Raw genomic sequence first — 22,953 nt, 5'->3', positions numbered from 1 at the left:
CATAGGCCCAGCCCTGAACATAATGCCTTTGCTGCTGAATAACATTTGCAGGGCAAGATGAAAAGTTAAACTTCTCAGCCTGCTTTTCTTTCCCTTTTAATGTGCTCAGATAAGTCAGAGCCATTAAAAGCTCGCTATTACCGAGTCAAGGACTTAAAAGAAAAGTCCCTTATAACTTAAAAGTGAGAATTTAATAATAGGGGGAAAATTCCATTTTTATCCAATGTAAAGATATCTTCATTTGCCCTTCCTATATTAAAGTAGAGGAAATCATCAATGCTCATTAATTAGCTGTGCTATTTCTGTTTCAAAGAGCAGGATCCTAGCCTGAATCCTTCCATTGGTTTCCATTACAAAGGGAGAGATTCATTGCCTTTCTAGGTCTCAGTGAAACGTCATAATGGAAAGAACCTTCCATGACGAAGAGGAAGGTTTGGGGCACAGGCCTGGTCTTGGCCTCTGTGACCTCATCGGTTTCTCTGTTGTTCAGGGGTTCAATTATCTTCCCTGTAAAATGGGGGGCTTGGAACAGATCATCTTCAATCCAACTTCCCTCTCTCTGTAATAATGGAAGTAGGACCATTCTTTCATCTATGGTTCCCCTCCAAGTATAAGTCTGTCTCCTAATTGTCTAGTACTAAGGTCACTTCCAGCCTCCCAGGTTTCACAATCTTTGTTCTAAAATTCTCCCTGGCTTTGACATTCTATGCTCCAAAACCCATCCTAATGTTCACTTTCTATGTTCTAATATCTTTCCAAAATCTCACATTCTATTTACACATTCCCTCCCAACTTGGACATTATTTGTTCTAAAGCCCCACTCTGTTGAACATTCTATATTTGAAGATCCCCCCAGGTCTGATGTCCCATGTTCTAAAGTCCCATACAACTGTAACATCCTACTCGAAGATACTCCTCCAAAATTCAAAAATCATTGTTGGGGAGAGGGGAACACTGTGTGTGTGTGTGTGTGTGCGCGCGCGCACGCATGTACATGTGCAAGAGTGTGTATGTATAAGTGTGCATGTGTGCATGAGTGTGTGTACATATCTGTGCATGTGTGTGAGTGTGCATGAGTGCATATATACATGTGTTTGTGTGTGTGTGTGTGTGTATGTGCAATCAATTGGGCAGAAGGTAAGTCAAAGAAAAAGTGAACCTTGGCCAGAGCCGACCTCAAGAGAGGGACTCAGTGGGGGCCCCCGTCAATCTGAACAGAGTAGTCCCGAGAACAGGGGGCTTCAGAATGGTCTCAATGACCTTGCAAGGGATCTTTCAAAGCCAGGATGCTTACTTTTGTGTCATTCTGTTTTGATCATGGGATTTCGAGTCTATCTTGTCAGCTCCCTTGGAAAAGCAGAGCCTGTAGGCTTGGTGAGAAAGTCATCGTTCCTATCACGAGGAGGGGGAATGGTGGAAGTGGGGGGTAAGGGGCAGCCATGTTTTGGGGCACTTTTCCTGAGTTCTTTAACTGATAGCACATTTGTTAAGGATAAAACACTTCTTTCATCCCTGCAGCTGCCTCAGCAGTTGTTACCAGTAAAAAGAGGGGGAAAAGCCTTTATCATTTTTTGATCTCTCTAGAAAATTGCCAATTTATGCATGGGACATTACAAATACCAGAGAATTATTTAATTCCGGAATTAATTGATGGCATTTTCTCTCTTCCTGGAGTACCTGGGGACTTGGCCAGCTCAGTATTTGCTGAGGCAGCCATGTCTCTGAAAGCAGGCCTGGGATTATTTGAAGGGAATGAATAATGAAATCACCCGCTTTGCTAATGGCTTCCAAGCCAGGAGATTCCAGCGGTCTGGAGAGACCCCTAGCCATGGCTGACTTACCCCTCTCAGCCTCCAAAGAAGGACAAAGGCTGATGATGGGAGGTGGGGGAGGATGGGGATTCCATGAACCAGTGATTGGAAAAGGAGGAGATGAGCAAGGACTTTATTCAGGCTTCGCTTCAGGCTCCAACCCCACGACATCATCCTGATTGAAATGCTCCCCATGCTCCCATCTCTGCCCCTTTGCTCCCACTCTTTCCTATACCTGAATTGTCCTCTGTCCCTTTTCATGGCATGGCCATTCATTCTTCCTAATCCTCTAAAGTCAAACTCCAATACTACCTCCCTCACTTGCCAGATTCCTTTTCCTCTTAACTCCTCCCAGTGTGCTGCATTGATCTTCGATGGTACATTCTGCATATTTGAGTGACTGAAATTGGAGACATCCATTAGATCATGAAGTCCTCGAGGGCTGAAACCCAGTGTCTAGAATAATAAACATTTAAGAAATTCTTATTGAGCTAGAGGGTGCTCTCTCCATCTCTGTACTCCTGAGGGCCACCTCATCCTCTGATCACTGCCAACATTTATTAGGCACCTATAGTGTTTATATGGGTCACTAGTGGGGAAAATCGTGCAAGGATTAACTGACTCCATGGAGCTCATTACATGTCACCAATACAGAGGACTAGGATGCTGTCTATTGGTTGATAAATACACTTGAAAGCCCCCCCCCCCAATACTCCTTGGAACTGAAAGATGTACAAGGAAGATGGTTTTTCTTTCCACTTCCTTTTGAAAGAAGCTGCATCTATGACCTTGTGACTATGGGCAAAGTTAGATAGGAGTTACGATGCACCTGGATGGAGCAAGGGAATACCAAGTAGATGGAAATTACCAATCTGTGAATTAAGATGTAAATAAAAGCCCATTGGTGATATACTCAATGAAGGGAATTCTCTGCTTCCTGTAAGGGAGAGAACTATGCAGAAATAATTATGGAGAGGGTATAAAATTCCCCTCCACAAAGAAAGAAAATGTGGCTAAAAAACCCACCCTCCTACAGCCATTCCACTCTGAGGAAAATGAAATTGCCCCTCGGTCTTGTTAGGGATACCCACCCTCACCATTGCATTCTTGTATAATATACCAGACTTGGGTCATGCAAGGCTTTTTTTATCTATACTTTACCTCCATTTTATCTATTAATCTATTTATTATTCTTATTAGAGTACCCCAAGAGACATTCTCTCAAGTTCAATTAAGAGAGGGGGAGAATGATCTGACTGGCTTTGGGGTCAAAGGCTGTCCTGGGGAGATTCTCTGAAACTTTGAAGTTTCCTAACTTGCTGACCTCGGGTGACTAATTTAATCTATTTGAGTCTTTCTCATAACATGAGAACATGTAACATGAAAGAGATGGAAATCTGTGAACTAAGGAGTCTAAGAAGATAAAGCTGTAAAAAAGTCATGTGAATGTTCAGAAAGTGTACTGCTCCCCTTGACTCAGTTTCCTTCTATGTAAAATGAGATGTATAGGCTAGATGAGAGCTGAGGTCTCTCCCAGCTCCGATATTTACTGTTCTAAGGTCCCACCCAAGTCTGACTTGCTATTCTAAAGCTCCTCCGGGCTCTGGCATTCCTACTTTTAAAGGCCCTCCCTGATAGGGCATTTTCACTTCCAAGACCCATCTCAGCTCTAACTTTTGACCATTATATGAAATGTTTATCTTACATGGGAGGTGGAGGGCCAGCTACCTCATGAATCCGCTCCAATCAGGAATAAGCCACATAAGTTATCATCCCCCGTCTGGTGTTATCAGCATGTTATTTCCCATCCTGCATATTACCCCGGCATGATATTATTATCCCTTATTACGGTAAAAGCGATTTTACATTTCAAAACTAAATTAATGGCTAATCTCAAAAGACTTATTAAGTTTAATTACTTTTTGTTCCCGAATCATTCTTTCCACCTCAGTCTCTCCTTAAACGATGGTAAAAAGCTTGAGGTGCAATCAGAGAACACAAATTAGCAACTGCTGATTGAAACTCTTTGCCTACTTGTGAAAAACGATCTAGGAAAATGGGGAGGGGAGAAAGAATGAAAAGACGCTGACAGGCAAGTGCTTGCAAATGGGGCAGAGGGGGAAATGCTGAGGATAGACCCCAGAGACTACTGGTCGGGTGACTTGGGAAGCCTACTTGATTGGGTCCCAGTTGAAGTCAGCCCAGGGCTAGGAATCAAACTCAGATTCCCAATGCTCACCCAAGGATAGCAGTAGCAGAGCATCCCATAAATCACGGGATCTGGACTCAAGAAGCCGGGACCTGCATCTGGACTCAGTCATTCACTGGCTTGTGGGTCCCCAGGCAAATCGTTTCATCACTCTGATATCCATTTTCCTCAACTATAAAACAGGGATCTGGATGGTCCCTATGAAATAAAATAAATTCTGAATACTTGTAACATATAAACATTTCAGTTATAGGACTATTATTATTCTTTTTACATCATTCTTATTGCCGATATTATTGCTATCGTTATCAACAATCCACTTCACTGAACGGAAAGAGCATATTAACCAGGATTCTGGATGTAATACTGTATAATGACTAGACTGATGGGTTCCATAGTCCAAAGACCCAGTCTGCTCCTTACTACCTGTGTGATCTTAAATAAATCACTTAACCTTTCTAGCCCTTAGTTTCTCAATCTTTAAAATAAGAGGAGCAGATTGGATAACCTCTAAGATTAGCCCTAGATCAATAATCCCCTGTTTTACCAAACAGAACAAAAGCTTCCTTGTGATGAGAAGACTTAGAGGTATCTGAAAAGATTCTACTAATAGGATTGGCTGAAACTTGGCTGAAAAGGATGGAACCCACATCAACACCCACCTCCACCTGCCCACACTAAGTCACTGAGATGAACGAGACACTTTCTCTCATCATCTCTGGGGGAATGGGGAAGGGGGGAGGGAGATAAGGGAAGAATTCTTTTCAGAGAAAATTGAGACCAAAAGAGGTTGAATGACTTGTCCTTGGTCAGACAACAAGAGTCAGATTTAGGATTCAAACCCGGTTTTCTGATCTCAATATGGCATACACGGATAAGTATACGTGCATCTTTAAATTAAGGTTCAATGATAACATTCTTCACTTTTCTTCTCCTTTGAATGATCTCCAGATGCTGCCAAAAGCTGTTGTTTCAGATGATTCAAAGGAGAAAAAATCAGTGAAATGAGGTTTTGGGAAATATACACCCCCCCCCCCCAATGTAATGTTCAGGCTGGAGAAGTAAACAAGGGGAATCCCTGCTTTGGGTAGTATGGTGACCTAATGAGAAGACCGCCAAACTTCTATCCATCTCTATGACTTTATGATTCTGTTATAAAATGGCAGGGGCAGAGAGAACAGAAGGGGCTGAAGAAAAGGGTGGCATGGGAACCAATGGAGAAAGAGACAGTATCAAGGATGCTCCACAGCCTGGCCCTGTGTCCCCAGCTCTGCACATCCCTGGCTGCTAAAAGAACAGAGGAATAGCTTCGGTGGGCTTTTCCATCCTAATCCATGAGTTGCGTGTCTTGTTTCCAAAGTAATTATTCGACATTTTTGTACTTTGAACTGTGCTTCCCATCTGCTTGCCCAATTACGCAAATGATCCAAATCCTTCTGAATCTGCTTAAACGGTTCCTCATTATTTGCTCTGTCTCCAGTTCTAAAGTCATCCGTAAACCTGGATGTGACACATTCAGCTATAAATATCCTAGCGTGGGAAGGTGGGAGGTGAGCAGTGAAAAGAGCGGAGGTATCAAAGCGATGATTCTGATGGAATCTGGGATTTACAGGCAAGAGAGACCCACATGCTGGGCTGAGGCCACCAACAAAGGATAATAATTACATTTGTCTCCAAATGGGCACCATCGGCATCTCTTATGTTGAGGGCCAAGAAAGGGGAAGGGGCAGAAAAGAGCACTGAACCAAGCATCAAGGGATGTTGCTACTTCTAGTTATGACTCCTAGTCTGAATGACTGTGGACAGTCCACTAAATTTCACCATGCCTCAGTTTCCTCTGCTGAAAACTAAGGGAATTCATGATTCTCTTTCACTGATGTAAGAAATGGGTCCTTTCCTTGGTCACCAATTTTAACAAGGATCTTTCCCACTGAATTTGGTTCAATATTATTGAGAGACCTCATTTGTAACCCCCAAATCAATCCAGGAGCAAACATACTGATGACAGAGCCAGGGGACTATGGGGTGGGGGGAGTAGTCCTGGATTTGGAAACCAGTTAAATCCTGACTCAGACACATGAAAACTATAGGGCTCTAAGCAAGTCAGTGTCTCCATCTGTAAAATGGGGCAATAATATTTGTATTTTCGACTTCCCAGACTTGTCTTAGGGGTAATGTCTTGTGTAAACTGGAGTTGTCAAAAGAAAAAAGGTCTTTATATTCTCAGTGTTAATGCAGAATCTGGACATAGTAGGTGCTTAATAAATGTTTATTGCTAAGGGCATGTGGATGGTCCAGAGGTTAGACCTTCAGTCTTGCTCAGGATCATTCTGTTTTTTTATTGATTGTTGTGGTTCTTTGTTTGGTCTCATGTGGGGTCACAACCTGTCATTTTTAGCAATGTAGGGAACTTTGGGTGAGGAAGCTCCTTCTATCAATGCAGACTGATTAGTCAACAGACATTCAATAAACATCAATAAATATTAACTCTGTGCCAGGCCGTGGCTATTCAGAGAAGGGCAAATACAGCTTATTTTCAATAGGATATATTCTGATGGGGAGACACCAAGGATGGATGAATGACCATGGACTTTCATAATGCAGCAAAGCCCACGGAAGGTGATCTTGATGGGAGGGCTCTAACAGTGGGTGAAGGGCAGATGGGCCAAGAAAGACCTCAAATGCCCATGCAAGGCTAGGGAATCAGTGGAGAAGGCTGTCAAACACTTGGAAAGTGAGGAGAGTAGGGTGAAGAAAGCAGCTGATGTGCCCCCTCATTACAGCCTCCTACTGGAGCCAAATAATACCTATGAATCACATTTTAATACACTTTATATTTTATAACAACCCTAGGAGATTAGACATAATAATATAGTGTGGTTTTGCATTTATAACACATTACTGAGCATCCTTCATCTGTAGCCCTAAAACCAATTCAACAGCAAACATACTGAAATATGAGTCAGGAGAAGATGGTGGGAATCAATTTTTCTAGTTTAGTCTTTTAGTCATGTTTGACTCTTTTTTAAGTTTAATTTTATTTATTTAAGGCAATGGGGTTAAGTGACTTGCCCAAAGTCACACAACTAGGTTATTATTCTGTCTGAGGTTGGATTTGAACTCAGGTCCTGACTCCAGGGCCTGTGCTCTATCCACTGCCCCATGTTTAACTCTTTGATCCCATTTGGGATTTTCTTGGCAGAGATACTGGTATGGTTTGCCATCTTGTTCCCTAGCTCATATTACAGATGAGGAAACTGAGATAAACATGGGTCAGTGACTTATCCAGGATCACACAATCATCAATATTTGAGACCAGATTTGAACACAGTCCTCTAAAGTCCAGCTCTGGGTCTAAATACACTGGGCCACCTAACTGCCTTTAACCACCACTCTCGTTTAAAACATAAGGAACCAAAGATCTAGGTGAGTTGAGGAACTTGTCTAGAGTCACAGAGGAAGCAAATGCCAGAGGCAGAATTTGAACCCAACTCCTCTATTATACTAAAACAGCAATTCTTTAGTATTCCACAACAAGCAAATAGGTGAAAAGAATGGTGAGTGTGGATAACCTGAGTTCAAATCCTACCTCAGATACTTCCCAGCTGTGAGGTCTTGAGAAAGTTACTTGGACTTGCTCAGTCCCTGTTTCCTACCCTGTAAAATGGGGATAACAACCAACACTGTCTTCACAGAACGTGGGACATGGAATCTGTAGAACCTGAGTTCCAGTCCTGCCCAGACACTTCCACATCCCTGTGCGAGAGTCAAACGAGAAATGGAAAGCATTCTGCAAGTTTAACACTGATATTTGTTGTTGTCGTTATCCTCGGAATTAAAGAAGTCTAAAATTGGGAGTGAATGAATGTGTGTGTGTCTATGTGTTTGTGTGTGTGTGTGTGTGTGTGTGTGTGGAGAATACAAGACAAAAAGACTCCGCCATTTTGCATTCATACCCTAGAAAACACAAGGTTATTTCTTTTTTTTTAATTTCTTTTTTTCCATTCCTGTCTATTTTCCTTGGGAATCACTTCAGTCCCATGGACCAACCTATCCTTCGGTGCCTACCTCCCGTTGCTCCCACATAGGGAATTTCCACTGAATCCAGAACCACAGCCCTCCTCAGAGGCCCTGGCCTGAAGACCCCTCCCCTATCCCCCATGTGGATGGCACCGGGCTTCTCTCCCAAGGCTAATTTTCTGGCAAATTCCCCTTCTCTTTTCTTTTCCAGCACTAGGTTTTAGTCACACATCCTTTCTGCTCAAAGCCAGGGTTCTTTGGAGGGAAGTCATTTGCATTTCTAAGGAGCTCATTTACATTGCCTTTGACAAGGCCTGCTGGGAGAAGGAGGACTTCCACTTGGGGAGGTCAGATCCCCCAGGCTGGGAGCCCCATTTCTCAGAGCTTCTGGGACAGTCCTCCCAACCCCGCCTTCCCAGGACTCTCATCCACTGGACTCATCTGCTTCCTCCCCAGGACTCCCCAGGACATGTTCCCACAGAAAATGCAGGCCTTTGGGACTATGACCGTTACCATGTCTGGGTCACCCATCAGAGACCGTCCTGAGGAGGCAGCAGATGAGGCAGGCCAAGCAATCAATCAATCAATCGAGCCTTCAGAGAACCCCGAGCCTGGCCTGCCTTCTAGATCCTCCTGGTCCAACCTGGGGCAGGGGTGGGGGGCTGGGGCTCCTTCCCTCTGTGCTCACCTGGGCTAAGACAACAGAGAAATCTGCCTGCCCTCAGGAGTTCTATAGATATGGGCATATGTGTGTGTGGATATGGATATTTACAGATGTGTGTTATATGCACACATGTGCATGTGTGTAGCTAGGTATGACCTATCTGTGTGTATATTCCAACATACATCTATGATATTCATTGGAAAGAGAGGTGTTCATGATTATTTGCATGTGTGGAGCTGTATGCATGAAGACGAAGAGGAATCTATACATCAATCTGTGCAAATATGAACATGATTTGGGGGCCTATAACATGCACTGTGAAGACAAGTAGCAAAAGCATGCTGATGGTACTCTACCCAGATGCTTGCCAAGATCAGCTTGGATGTGTCTTATGTATGTCAGAGAGAGAGAGAGAGAGAGAGAGATGGAGATGAATATGGATGTGAGTGTACACATGGATATAGATGCACACACATGTATACAAAGACACACACACCTATGGAGATGCAGATAGAGAAATGATGATAGATAGATAGACAGACAGACAGATGGATAGACAGACAGATGGATGGGTAGACAAATGGATAGATGATAGATCAATAGACGTATATATAATCAGTCTATGTTCAAATAGGACAAAGTATATTCCTTCACCATAGAGGCCACAAGGCCTGTGCACTGTAATGCCTCCATGTGTGCATACGCACACCTTCATGCAAGAGGCCTATTTATCCCATAGAAGAGGACTGCCCTTCATGGATGGTACCAGCTCCTACAGCCCACTGGGAGCACAGCATTGTCTATTTCTGCACACACTCACACACAGCTATAGAGCCACACAGAGTATGTCCACATATGCATGAGCACACACGTGCAACCCATCACTGTCTGCTGGGGAAGCATTGCCCTAACTTGGGGTAGCCCCAGAAGGCCATGACCCTGCTGAGGGAGAGTTAAGGGAAACCAGGTGAGTCTGTCTCTGAGACTCACCAGTACAAAAGCCTTGGCAAGTCTTTTGAGCTCCTCTACGGCTGTGACACAGACCATTGGCATGGGTTCAAAGCCTAGCCTTCTCTCTAATGACTGGTTTCCCACCCTGGGTTCCTTTTCTTCATTTGCTCCATGAGGGGTGCTGGGCTCTGCCCTCCTCAGCACCATGAAGACTCCTTTGGCCATGCCTTCTTAGACAGAATGTGCCAGGGTCTTCACATGATACTTCTCCCTTTCAGGGACAAGGTCCAGTTTTTAACTCTACACTAACAATCTGTAAGACTAAAGAATTCACATCAAGAAGGAGCTCAGGGATCATATGATCTAACCCTCATATGTTACAGATAAAGAGGCTTGTTTTGTTCTCTACAAATGGCATAAATGTTTTAACAGTCCCATAATCTTCCCAGATCATGTGAGACTTATGGGATAGTGACGCCTTTACAAAGCGCTTCCAAGAGCTCCCACGGTCATGGGGTTTGTTTACTGCTGAGTTTGTTTCCTGCTGGGACCAGGAGCTTATTAGATAAGATTCTTATTGTCTGGAATGAACCCCCATTCCACCCCACCTTCCAATTCTGCGGATGAGCAATTGGCTTTACTGGGGGACATGGAGATAGGAAGTGATTTACCCTCAGTCACGTGGACTGCAAGTCAAAGTTGAGTGGCATTGTAATGTAGGTCTTGCTAACCCAATTCATCTGGAAAATGATTATATGGACATTTGGGAAGGTGGGAGTGGGGAATATTAACCACTGAAGGAAGTTGTAAAGGAGGGAAATAGGAGGAGATGGCACTCCTAGAATTTCATCCTAAGTAATAAAGCCATAAGCAAAAGAGGCAGCTAGGTGGCAAGATAGAAAGACTGTGAATAGAATTAGTCAGACCTGGGCTCCAGCACTCATTTCTTCATATACGGCATCTAAAATTCCTTCCAATATATATGATCTTTTAATCCATAGACTATTGAGCTAGAGAGAACAGTAGATATCATCTAGTCTAGGGGATTATTAATTATGGGCCCATGAACCTTAAAAATAGATAGATAGACAGATGGATAGACAGGTAAATTTCCATGCACTTGGTTCCTTTGTAATCATAAATGATTTATTTGATTCATTTAAAAATGTTATTCTGGGAAGGGGTCTTTAGGCTTCCCCAGACTATCAAGGAACCCATTACATCAAATAGGTTAGGAATCTGCAAATTGTTGAATGCTCTTATTTTTTTTTAACAGAAGAGGAAACTGATGCACAAAGTTATGGGACATGATCAAGGTTCCTTAGCTATCCTAGAGAGAGGGGGTTCAAATTAAAGGCATATAACTACAAATCTATATATTGTAGAATTTATTTTTATATTATTAAAACAATCTGATTTTTCAATGACTTTCATTTCCAATATATCCCTTCTCTACTCTTTACATCATCCTTTTAAGAAAGAATTTTTTAAACGAAAAAAAAAATCATGAGTATCCACTCAGAGTCCCTCACTTCTGCAAAGTATGGGGGGATGGTACAGCTTCTTATCTCCTCTCCCCCCCCCCCATGATCTGAAACCTGGGTCTCCATCCTATTTGAGCAACCAGAAAACACACCAAGCACAGGGGTCAGTCTCCTTGACCAGAAGGTTAATGATTACTCCAAGCCATCCAGACCTGTTCTTGCCCCAGAAGTGACCTCTTAGGAATGCTTCAAACCCTAGCTCCACTCTCTGGGCATCTTCTCCTTCTCCAGCTCATCATCCTCTGGGTGACTGCCTCTCAGCATTTCTGTTCCAGGGAGGAATCCAGCTCAGGTCTCAGCTATTCTGGACCTGCTCCTTAGACTTCCTCTCCTCCTTGGGCTCACCATGCAACTGCCTCTCTCTCCTATCCAGTTGTGTTGTCCAGCCCCATCAGAATCTAGTTCTTTGATGGGGAGGATAATCTGGTTTGTTTTCCTTGGTAATTGAACTGCTTTAAAGTGGGTATCACATGGAAAACTAAATATAGATTTTCTTTTTTCCCCTCCATTCATCTTTCTTTCCTTTCCCTTTTTTCTTTTTCTATTTATCTTTCTATTCTTTTCACTTTTTCTTTTTTCTTTCTATTTCTTTCACTTTTCCTCTTTTCTTTCTCTCCATCTCTCTTCTTTATTATTTCTCAAACTCTCTTCTTCCCTTTCTCCTTTATTCATATTTCATCTCTCCCTTCCTTTTATATTTCTTTTCCTCCCATATTTCTTTCATATTCTTTCTCTGCCTTTTTTCTTTCTTTCTTTCTCTTCCCCTTCTGATCTTTCCCAATTTTTTTTCTTTTTTCTTTCTTTCTCTCAATTTCTCTCTTTCTTCTCTCCACTCTCTTCTGGGGATGGCCTGCCTCTCATCAGGCAGAACCAGGCTTCTTGTTCTTCGCTGCAGACTTGCAGGATGTGTCTCCCTATATAGAAGTCTGAAAAATCTATTTATGGGCCCAACTGTCAGTTTTCCTGAGTGACAGGCCTGCCCCTATTTGACTATGGAGCCAAATGTGTCTGCATCCAACATTATAAATAGAAGCCTCCTTCCACCATCATCCTTCCCCCTAACTTCCTACCCCCAACTCCAGGAAGTAATTTGAGTTTGCAGGTATTTTTATATTCATCTATCTTTAATTATATCTATACAACTGTCAAAGATTAATGATTTTCTCAATCTCGTACCACTAACAAGCGGCCTCCAATCCTACAACCACAGAGAAGAATGGCTCAGAAGCATCTTACTAGAATCAGAGATCCTTTTTTTCCTAGTAGTCAGGCCTGACATTTTCTCATCTAGTAATTTTGCCAATTTTTCTATGAATTATTGAACCAGGAGAGTAGTAATCATTATCAGATCTGGACTCCTGGCCCAATAGCAGTGATGGATGTGACCCACTCTATCTTTGGAGGAGTCTGATTTAAGCCCTTGTGAAGGAAATGACAGCAGATGATAAGCCAAAAACTAGGACCTTAACATAGAAAAGGGGAATAGAAGCAGGGGACTGCAGACTATGGCTGAGTTTGGTTTTGCTTGCTGATAGGTATTGTCCTGCTTTGAGCCTCACCTGGACAGTTAGGTGGTACAGTGTCTAAAGTCCCAACCTGGGAGTCAATAGGAAATGAGTTCCAATTTGATTTGAGACATTTGCCACTTACTGGCTATGTGACCTTGGGCATGTCACTTAACCCTGACTGTCTTGCATCCAGGGTCATCTTTAGTCATCTTGATTCATACTTGGCCACTGGAACCAGATGGCTCTGGAGAATCGTGACACAGCACAGCATCCCCGTGCAAGAATCCAAACCACGTGCTTGTCATGGTCTTCTTTAAGAGCATAGGACAAACGTCATTATCATCATCCTTGGTGAAATGGGATGAGTAGGATTAGACTAGTTTCTTTGCCCTAATGAGACTTCATATGAAATTCTGTACTAGGGTCTGAGCACCATGATTTATGAGAGTAATAGTTAAAATGGATGATATCCAGGAGAGGCCCCCAGGGTTTGATGATGTCCAGAGTCCCTGCACCTAAAACTTGGAAGTAGGAGATGAGGGCTTTTAACTGGAAGAGAATGCTTAATGGGAGATATGATAGATATATTTCCGGTATCTATTGACCTGAAGGAAATTAGACTCGTTCTGACTTGACCCAAGGAAAAAAAAATAATGACAATAAGGCAAAAGGCAAATTCTAGCAAGGAATGGAGTATTCTTGGAGGCAAGACTTCAAGACACCGGGCTTGAATTGAATCCTGCCTTAGAGAATTAGAGTCTCTCTGACACAGGCAAGCCTTTTAATTTTAATCCCCATCAGACTCAGTTTCTTCCACTGTAGAATGAGGGCAATAATAAAACCAAGTTCAAAAGGTTGTTGTGATGAGATAAAATATGGAAAATCATGGAAATCTTAAAGTGCAATATAGATATCATCATTATTATTGGAAAGTCAGGAGACTTGGATCAGAAAACTCATTTCAATCCATCCTCTCACGAAGACTCTGGGGTCCTTGGCAAGTGACTTAACTTAGTTTCATCATTTGTAAAATGGAAACTATATTAGCTCCCATCTCCTAGGCTTCTAATGAGAGTCAGTAGAATCCAACATGTTATAGGACCTCACAGATGTACAAATCTGAGAATCATTTTAAATATGGTTGACCCTTCATTAGTACCATGAAGGCATTTCTAGTGATGAGAATTGCCCAAACATGAAGTGAAGTAGTTTAATAGAAAATGAGTTTCCTGTCTCTCTCTGTACTCAAGAAAAAGGAACAAATTTGTCGAGGATGTTGAAGAAGGGGAAGGTTGGGAAGTAAATCTTCCTCTACCTGAGAGGTGTGTAGAAATGGAATAGGCGGCTTTTTAGGGAGGTATTGTGCTCTCTCTCACTGGAGGTCTTCAAGGTCAAGTCAGATGGCACCCAGAAGATAGCTGGGCAGAGATGGGAAGGAATTGATGACCTCACAGTTATCTTCCAGATAGGAGGTTCCATGTCAGTGTCAAACTACATTTTTAGCATTATAGATCTGAAATCAGAAGCAATTTGAGACCATCGAGTTCAAAGTCCCTTATTTTACAGATGAGGAAACTGATTATAAGTCTACAGGATCTCATACAATAGTCATTCTGTATAACTATTCTGTGCCCATATGCATTCTTTTCTAAAATTATTATCATTTGGCATTAGGTAGTAGTAAATTTTAAAGTAGTAAATTTTAAAAAAATATAGTCAATGATAGCATACATATGATGGACTGGGTTTGCTTCCTTCTCCAGGCATCCAAAATTCTCTCCATTATGAGTTTATTAAGTTTATGATTCTAAGAGGTTGAAGTAAATATTTAATATTTGATTTCTAATCCATAAATATTTACATATTGAGATTTTCTGTTTTACAAGACCACCAGAGGTTTGCCACTTGTAGTAAGTGTGACTGATGAAACCTAGCAACTCCCCAAGTCTAAAGAAGAGGTTAGGCTGGCCCACCAGTTTCCCTGAAAGCTAGCTCTTACAATAGCCATGACCCAAGCTCTTAACTAGCTTACAAATGGCATCATTAATCATCTAAAAAGTCTCTTGTTCTAAATCAATCAGTCCTAGAGAAGGAAGGTAATAGAAGCAGGAAGGACCTGATCAACCCTCTTGAGATAACTTCAGAAAAGGAATATTCAGCAAAGTGATCTTGTTATAGGTCACCTTGGGGTTTGTTTGGGTTCTTGGTGGCTAATAACCATATCCACTCATGCAACCCTTCTGTCACCCCTGATGTCCAGTTCAATATTACCAAACTGCCTGCTAGGCCTTTCCACCTGGATGTCAAACTCAACATGTTCAAAATTAAAGTCATTTTCTCTTTCCCTAAACATACCCCTCTTCCCAAGTTCCTTATTTCTCTCAAAGATTTAAGAACTCTTCCAGTCTCTCAAGTCCCAATGCAGGAGTCATTAACTCTTCTCTTACCCACCCTCCATAGTCAATAAGTGCCCATGTCTTCTCTATCTTATCTGGAACATCTAGTTTCTGGTCTCATCTTAGCTTTCACCATATTTGGACATTTATCCTTTCTCATGTGCCTCATTGAAGAGTGCTTCTGAATGGCCACATTACCTTCAATCTCTCCCTTTTCCAATCCGTGCAATACTCAATCTGCCAAACTGATATTCCTACATTACAACCTTGCTATATCATTCTTCTCTGAAGAAGCTTCACTGGCACCCCGTGGGCCTAAGATAAATAACCAACTCCTCCTTCTTCTGCCTGACTTTGAGAGTTCCTCACAATCCAATCCCACCCAGTTTGGGGAATGGATTTCTGCGGTATTCCCCCATAAAGTCCTCTAGGCGCCAATCAAATTACCCTACTAGCTAATCCCTAGCCATGGCACTCAATTTCTCAATTTGACATCATTGCACTAGAAATCCTTCTTCCTATGAATTTTGACCCACCCCTAAGCCCTACCATAGCTTCCCCCTGCCAATAAGCCCTGTCTTAGTCAAGGGCTTGTATATTAAATAGGGAAGGGGGAGTCATGACATTTGAGTTTTGGTTAAGCTTCCTAGCTAAATAATTTTAAAGAAGTCAATGAAGTTTCATGAGACTCAGTTTCTTCATCTGTAAAGAGAAGGCAAACCCTACTTGAACAACTGACTCACTGGGTCAATGAGGAAGACGAATTCTGAGTAAGTGTTAAAACTGTATGAAGGTGAGGTTTCTTACTGCGGAAGTCACTCCAATATGAAGTATAGCCAAGGCAAAGGCATGATGGTGGGAGATGGAATCAAATGAAAAACACACAAGGAATCGGTTTTAAGCCACAAATACCTATAGAAATGCCGTCTGTCCCCTACCCACCAAATAGACAGAACAGAGCATCACATTGTCTTTATCTTCCCATTTCTAGATACAGTCACTCTAATGTTTAAATGATGTTTCAGGAGCTGTCCAATTCTTTTCTTGAGTTCATGACTTTATTCCCCATTGCTTAGCATAGTGATTGGAATACAGTGGGTGATGGATAAAAGCCTATTAACTGAAGTTTGGACCCCATATTACTTTGATCTGAAACCCAGCCACCAGAGGAAGCCTCTGGACTAATTCACATCCATCAGTCTCGGCTTCCAGACCCTCCGCCTTCCAGAAGCATCTTTGGGGACCAGGGAAACTCTTGTGGAGTTCATGTCAGGAAGCGATTGACTAATGGGGGAGGGGAGGGGGAAAGGGAAGGGAGCAGCAGCCTCCATTTGTAGTGGGGATAATCCTCTCCCAATCATTTGTGACATTCAATCATTTCTTCAGTCGGAAGCAAGCTCAAAGGATTAAGGTTTTTAGGTCAAGATGCAAGGATAATGTCTGACCATGGGGATTACGTGAGTTTGGTTAAAAGGAGTTGTCCAGTGGAGTAAGGGCTGGAAATTGGGCCTGGGGGCTGCCAGCAAAACCCTATCTTTATATGAGTTGTAAAAATCAACAGAAAAAATGATTTTTTTTTCCTAAGGAGAGAGAACAGCTCCAATGTACACAGTGCTTTCAAAAGAACCTTACAAAATGTGAGGAAGCTGGTTCAAGAATTATTAAGGGACAAAGAAAGGAATTGGGAGACCTGGGAGCTCCTTCTATTAATGCCAACCAATGCCTTATCCAGCAAAGAATTATCTGAGGCATTAAGAGGAGAGTGACTTGCCCAGGGTCACACAACCAGTGTTGTATCAAAGATACAGGAACCCCTAACCTCACAGCTATGAATCTGTCTTTCAATCCTTTAATGCATGCTGCTTCAATTAAAAATGATCAGCTACATTATGGGAATGATACTGATGTCACATTGTAACCTGAGGATGATTGAGAACAAAATCAAAGCTTTGGGGAGAAATGCTGAGACCACAGGACTTCTAGAAGAGAAATCCTGAGGCTCCAGTGGTCCTTCATCATGAGTTAGCGATGTGATATGTCAATGCCAAAAGCTGATGGTAAAAGGTTTAGATTTCATTAATATTATTGGCTCGCATCTCTATTATTATCTAAGGTTTGCAAAGCAATTCAGGACTGACATCAGCCCTGAAATATGCAACTCTGTGAGCCAATAGATAGAGTACTGAGCCTGGGGTCAAGAACTCACTAGTTCAAATCCATCCTCGGATACTAGTTTGTGTGGCTCTAAACAAGTCACTAAACCTCAGTTTGTCACAGTTTCCTAATCTGGAAAAACAGGAAATAAGAGCACCCTCTTACTTGCATTACTGTGGAGAACAGCAACATATTTACACAATGACTTGTAAACCTTAATATGTAAATACTAGAAGCTATTGTTAGTATGTTATTATTTTTATAATCATTAATATTTAAGTTTTATTTTACATAAGAGAAAAATAAAGCTTTTTTGCTATGAGAAATGTGGAATAGTAGAAAAAACCAAAAGATTTGGTTTCTGATGATTAGGCATTTTGATCTCTGTGACCTACAGACCTCTCTGCGCTTCAGTTTCCTCATCTGTAAAAGTGGGGGATTAATTAGATGGTCTCTGATGTCCCTCATGGCTATAGATCTATCATGAAGAATACTAATTCACATTTCCTCAATAGGCCTCAGTTTTCCTGTCTGTGAAACAAAGAAACTGATCAAAATGGCCTTGTAAAGTCGTTTCTAGCTCCAAATCTATGATCCTATAATCCTTCCTTCTTTCTCTTCCTCCTTCAAGATCCCCTTGAAATTCCAAGACTATTATCCTTTAATAACTTCACTTTCATTTAGAAGTGTCTGGGGTGCTAGGCAAGCCTTAAAACTCTATCAGCCCTTGTAATTATTAACATTTTTATTAATATTATCACCATCACTAAACTGACCTCAGGTACAGACACAGAGCCACCATTTTCCTTCCAGTAGTAAAGCATCCCAACCCAGGGAAGCATCAACAGGGGTGGAGATGGGGGATAATCAATGACCACTTACATCATCCTTCCTATGTGGTAGGTACTATGCCAAATGTTTTTACCAATATTATGCCATTTGATCTCACAATAACTCTGTGAGACCTGAAAAGTAGAAAGCACTCTAAAGGTCAATAGGTCAGACTAAATCTACAACATTTTACTGATGGAATCTAATCTTAGCCCATAATTTTACAGATGGAATAAATGGGGCTAGAAAGATGAAGGGATTTTTCTAAGCTCATAGAGCAAATGAATGCCAGACTGAGACATGAGTGCCAACATCTTCCCTCAAAATCCAGTTCCATGTTGGGGTGTCACATTAAAAGATAGACAGGAATAACCAGAGTACATAGCAGAAAGGAACTAGCAATGCAGTGGTGCTTGGTAGAAGACTAAATATCATCCCCAGTGAACATCTTCAGAGGTGAATACATAAGTGGATGTAGTTAGGGAAATTCTGTGTGAGGTTTTGTACATAGTAGTCACTTAATAAATGCCTTTTAGATGAATGAATGAGCAGGTGCCAACTTATCTCATTAAGTCCCTGAAAGTTTTCATCTTTAGGAGGCTAATTGGCACTAATGCGGTAGGTGCCAGATGGTTCATAAGTGGATAGATTCAGCAGATTCTTCATTACCCAAGCTTCAAAGTGTTTGGAGAGATAACACAAGTAGTACAGCCATATAAACTTGTTTCAAACTTTAAAACATGCTAATGAGATGCTAAAATGGAAAAGTCTGGCTTTATTTCATGTTTTTTTTTTTTTATTCAGTGTTACCATGACTTCGTCAGATAGGCCAGCTAGGACATTCATTGGTCCACTCTCATACAGGATCTATGCATTATGTAGAGGGATGCTTGGTTCAGTTCACTTTAAATCAAGAGACCTTAAAAAAAGCCATGTCACCAACTAAAAAATGAGTTTGGAGGCAGTGTCCAAGGGCTCCAAATCTCACATCTATCATTAACTAGTTCTAGGAACTCAGGTAAGTTATTTAACTTTATCAGTAAATGAAGAGGTTGTACTGGGTGGCCTCTTTGTCCCCCCGACTTTTGGATCCATTGGTCCAATAAATAAGGAAATGAAATTGACATAGCAGAGAGATAGCTCAAATTGAAGTCAAAGAAACATGACTTTAAATCTTGCCTCTGGCTCAGAATAGCCATCCGACCACAGGCGAGTTCGTCAAACTCCCAGTGTCCCAGCAAAAATTCTAAGGCTATATTACACATGAGGTGCAAAACCCCCCAAAACAAAGGAGGTACAAAGCTTCATGGGTAAAGGGAGTTTCCACATACAAGAATTATTTTATACAAATAAATATCAGCATGTATTCCCTACCACGTCACATCTGGCAAAAGGGGGCAGTTATATTTGTAGCAAGGCCGACAACTTATTGAGAGTTTTTCTCTAACAACTTTGCAAGAGATGATATAATTATTAGTTTAAGTAAATTTTAATGCCTTTCTTTGTAAAATATTTCTCTTTCAACATATAACCCATTCCTTTCTGTTCCCAAAGAATGATTCCTTATGACAACAACCAAAAAAAATTTAAAAGGAACAAAAAGGCTAGCAAAATTGCCCAACATATAAAAATATGCCTTATTACATAGCCATAGTCTGCCAACTCTTCAGAGAGATGGGAGGAAGGAAGAAAGGAGAATATAGAGGATGGCATAATTATCATTGTCTCCATTTTATGGTTAAGGAAATGACATTCAATAGATACACTGAGTGTTCAAAATCAAAAAGATATGAATAGCACCAGTTATAATGAGAATTTGAAAGTGAGGTTCAGAATTTCAAGAGTTGTGAAGAGTCTCAAAGGACATCTAGACAATCTGAACCTGAATAAGGATACCCTGCATAACATACCAGAAGGTATAATACAGTTTTTGGTTAAAGGTCCTTAGGGAAGGTGAGATCGCAACCTCCTAAAGCAGAACTTTCCTTCTATAGAAAAATTCCATTTCATGGTATTTTCCCCCAATTCCTTTCTTATATGACTTTATTCAAAAACTTAACCTGAAATGGGCAGGGGTGAGGGAAAATGTTGTTGGAAATAAACTGAATACACACACACACACATGCATATCCTATCTTTTCTCCATTGGTTTCTTCTCTCTTACCATATTCCATCTTTACAGGATGAAATTTTTGTGATAATTGGTGGGCTAACTGGCTCATATGGTGAGAGAATCAGCAACTTCAACCTTAATTAGCATCATGTTTGAATGAATCTTTTTTTTTAGCTGTGGTACAGAGGCCCATTACTGTGGGGGGGGGTGAGAGGTAGAAGGAAGATTATTGGTGATATTCGACATTCCTCATCACGTTCTTAATGAAAACAGGAAAGGAAAGGAAAGGGAAAAGGGAAAGAATGATATACCCTGGGAAATTTTTTGAGAAAATACCTTGAAAAGGAAGATCTCTTTAAAATGGATACCTTTCAGGATTAGAAGGAAATTTAGATGCCACCTAGCTCAATCTATACTTAGGAAAAATTCTCCCTACATCCTATTTCTAAGTAATTCTTGAGTCTCTATTGAAAGACCTCTATGAATGGGAAATCTATCAACCATTCAATTTCTATGATTTCTTTGTTCCTTTATATCAAGTAGAAATTTTTCTCTGAAATCTCTTCTCCTCAATAATAGTAGTCACCTTTGGGCCCAAACAGAGAATAACTTAACCCTCTTCCAAATGACAGCCCTTCAAAGCAGATTGGGTTTATCTGTTCTCTCTCTCTCTCTCTCTCTCTCTCTCTCTCTCTCTCTCTCTCTCTCACACACACACACACACACACACACACACAGACATTCACACACAGTTTAATTAATAATCTGGAGTGATACACAAGATTATTTTTTGAACTTTCTAACTTTGAACTTTGGGTGAATCTATAATATTTATTTTCCTCTCTGATTTATGGATGGCTCTGAAATGTGGAAGAGGCTTTACAAAATATAGAGTGGTCTCTCTTCCCTAGGAAAGTCAGTCATCAGTATGAGAAACTTTAGACTCAGGCTTCCATTGGAAAATGTGGAAGTCAATTTCATACTTTACCTTCTGAACCAGGAGAATCATTGAACACCAGAAGGTTCAAAAATCCTCAGTCATAAGTATGAGCTCTAATTAGGGAGACTATAGAGTCAAGGAGACCAGGACTAGAGGCCAACTCATTCAATATCTTGCTCCGTGGTCAGGAATGAGTTCTTCCCCTCACTATGCCTTGCTTTTCTCCCTTGTAACTAAGGAAGTTGGGATTATTCATCTTCCCATTCTGATATTTGATGTTCTGGCGTTCTTTATTCTAAGGCACCTTCTGTTAGTCTTCTCAATTCCCATTTAATAGTTCAAACTAACACTCCCTTCAATATCTAACATTCTATATTTTAGGTTTTTGCAAGGTAAATGGGGTTAAGTGACTTGCCCAAAGTCACACAGCTAGGTCATTATTAAGTTTCTGAGGCAGGATTTGAACACTCAGGTAACTCCTGACTCCAGGGCTGGTGCTCTATCCACTGTGCCACCTAGCCACCCCTAACATTCTATATTTTAAAGTTACTTCAATTTGTACCATCCATAGAATAGCAGAAGTGGAGTCTCAAAGTTGGAAAAAACCTAATAGGCCATCAAAGGATATTAACAGCAGGGCTAAAGAGGACCTCAACAGTCCTTATTTTTCAGATGAGAAAACTGAGATATAGAGAGGTCAAACACCTTTCTTAAGGTCAAATAAATGAAGTACAGGTGATCTGACTCTCAAACCAGTACGCTTTCTATCATACTATCTTGGCTCCATGGAGATGGGCCATCTCATATTTGAAGAAAAAATGTCACATCATAGCAGATGTGTTTTCATTGAGCCATTTCCCTGAGTCATTATTGTTATTTGCTTTCCAGTCACCCTGTGTTATGTCAAGAAACAAATACATTCATTATTTATTTAGTTAGTTAGTTAGTTAGCTTTTTCAAGGCAATGGGGTTAAGTGGCTTGCCCAAGGCCACACAGCTGGGTAATTATTAAGTGTCTGAGAGTGGATTTGAACCCAGGTCCTCCTGACTCCAGGGCTGGTGCTTTATCCACGGTGCCACCTAGCTGCCCCCAAATACATTTATTTAAAAGTCCCTTATGACTTGGTCTATGACTTCACTGATGGTAAAAATTAAAAAGCAAAACAAGGGCAGGTCATTGAGTTCTTTTCTTAGAGAAATAGGGTTTCTGGTATAAAACCTTTCTTTAGCAACAATAGCGATAATGATGGTTAACATTTATATAGTGCTTATTATGCTATAGACATTGTGCTGTGTTGGGCAATTGTTGCTCAAAGTAGCTCTAAGAGGTCCTTATGGTCTCTATTTTAGAGATGAAGAAACTGAGGCAAAAAAGATGAAAATGACTTGCTTCGGTCTTCCTGACTCCAGTTCTGATCCTCTATTCACTGTGCCACCCTAGCTGTCTCGTTGAATCCCATCCAGCCTTACCCTATGAAACCTGGGCAATCTGCTCTATAACCTTTCATGACCACACTCAACCATTTCTACCTCTTGTTCTCAGAAAAGTAATCTTATTCCAGTAACAATTCTTCTAGCAAGGATATGAAAATCAACTGACTTACTGTTCTACTAACCATCCCCTTGATATCTTGGTCTGACGGCCCCATTCATCATCACCATTGCTCTTTATATGCTCTAGCCTATATTAGAACATAAGCACTTTGAGGAAAGGAATTGAGGCAGTCTCTGTTTAATATCTCTATTTTCAGTGCCTCAGAACAATGCCTTATATATTTTTTGGGGGGAGGAAAAATTTAATACGACCTGTGA

At 41.2% G+C, this 22,953-nt stretch overlaps 1 protein-coding gene across 6 annotated transcripts in view; it reads right to left on the bottom strand.

Annotated features, from left to right (window-relative positions):
• The window catches only part of DAB1 (DAB adaptor protein 1), a 297,592-nt gene that overhangs the window by 236,702 nt on the left and 37,937 nt on the right, over positions 1–22,953 (bottom strand). The gene's annotated exons all lie outside the window — the stretch shown is intronic.

The sequence above is a fragment of the Macrotis lagotis genome, chromosome 2 (assembly GCF_037893015.1).
Source record: "Macrotis lagotis isolate mMagLag1 chromosome 2, bilby.v1.9.chrom.fasta, whole genome shotgun sequence".
NCBI classification, from domain to species: domain Eukaryota; kingdom Metazoa; phylum Chordata; class Mammalia; order Peramelemorphia; family Peramelidae; genus Macrotis; species Macrotis lagotis.
The sequence above is the reverse complement of the archived record's forward strand: the minus strand, read 5'-3'. Positions and strand labels throughout refer to the sequence as shown.